This window comes from Chrysochloris asiatica, unplaced genomic scaffold (assembly GCF_000296735.1).
Source record: "Chrysochloris asiatica unplaced genomic scaffold, ChrAsi1.0 scaffold00408, whole genome shotgun sequence".
Taxonomy (NCBI): Eukaryota; Metazoa; Chordata; class Mammalia; order Afrosoricida; family Chrysochloridae; genus Chrysochloris; species Chrysochloris asiatica.
Genome location: NW_006408926.1, coordinates 498088 through 499238, shown reverse-complemented (window position 1 = coordinate 499238; position 1151 = coordinate 498088).

The window sequence follows — 1151 nt, the reverse complement described above, 5'->3', positions numbered from 1 at the left end:
GAGCTAGCTACATGGCAGACGAGTCCTAAATGTCCATATACAGAGAGCTAGCTACATGGCAGAGTAGTGCAACATTTCCATATACAGAATTTTAGCTACATGGTAGATGAGTCCAACATGTCCATATACCGAGAGCTAGCTACATCGCACAGTAGTCCAACATTTCCATATACTGAGTTCAAGCTACACGGCAAATGAGTCCAACGTGTCCATATACTGAGAGCTAGCTACATGGCAGAGAAGTCTAACATGTCCATATACAGAGAATAGCTACATGGGAGATGAGTCCAACATGTCCATACACTGAAAGTTAGCTACAGCAGATGAGTCCAACTTGTGTATATATAGAGAACAAGCTACAAGGCAGAAGAGTCCAACATGTTCCTATAGAGAAATCTGGGTACATGGCTGATGAGTCCAACATGTCTATATACAGAGAACTACCTACATGACAGACAAGTTGAATACGTTCATATAAAGTGAGCTACCTACATGACAGATCAGTCCAACATATCCATGCAGAGAGCTAGCTACATGGCAGACAAGACCAAAATGTACATATACAGAGAGTTAGGTACATGGCAGGGTAGTTCAATATTTCCATATACAGAGTTCTAGCTACATGGCAGATAGTCCAACCTTTCCATATACTGAGAGCTAGGTACTTTTCAGAGTAGTCCAACATGTCCATATACAGAGTACTAGCTGCACGGCAGATAAGTTCAACATGGTTACATACTGAGAGTTAGCTAGATGGTAGATGAGTCCAACATGTGTATATATAGAGTACTAGCTACAAGGAAGATCAGTCCAATATGTCCATGCAAAGAGTGCTGGCTAGATGGCTGATGAGTCCACATGTGCATATACAGAAAGCTACCTACATGACAGACAAGTTCAATATGTTCATATGCAGAGAGCTACCTACATGTCAGATCAGCCCAACATTCCATGCACAGATAGCTAGATACATGACTGACAAGTTTAAATGTCCATATATAGAGAGCTAGCTACATATCAGAGTAAAGCAACATTTCCATATAAGAACTTCTAGCTACATGGGAGATAATTCCAATGTGTCCATATACTGAGAGATAGCTACATGTCAGAGTAGTCCAATATGTCCATATACAGAGTACTAGCTACATGGC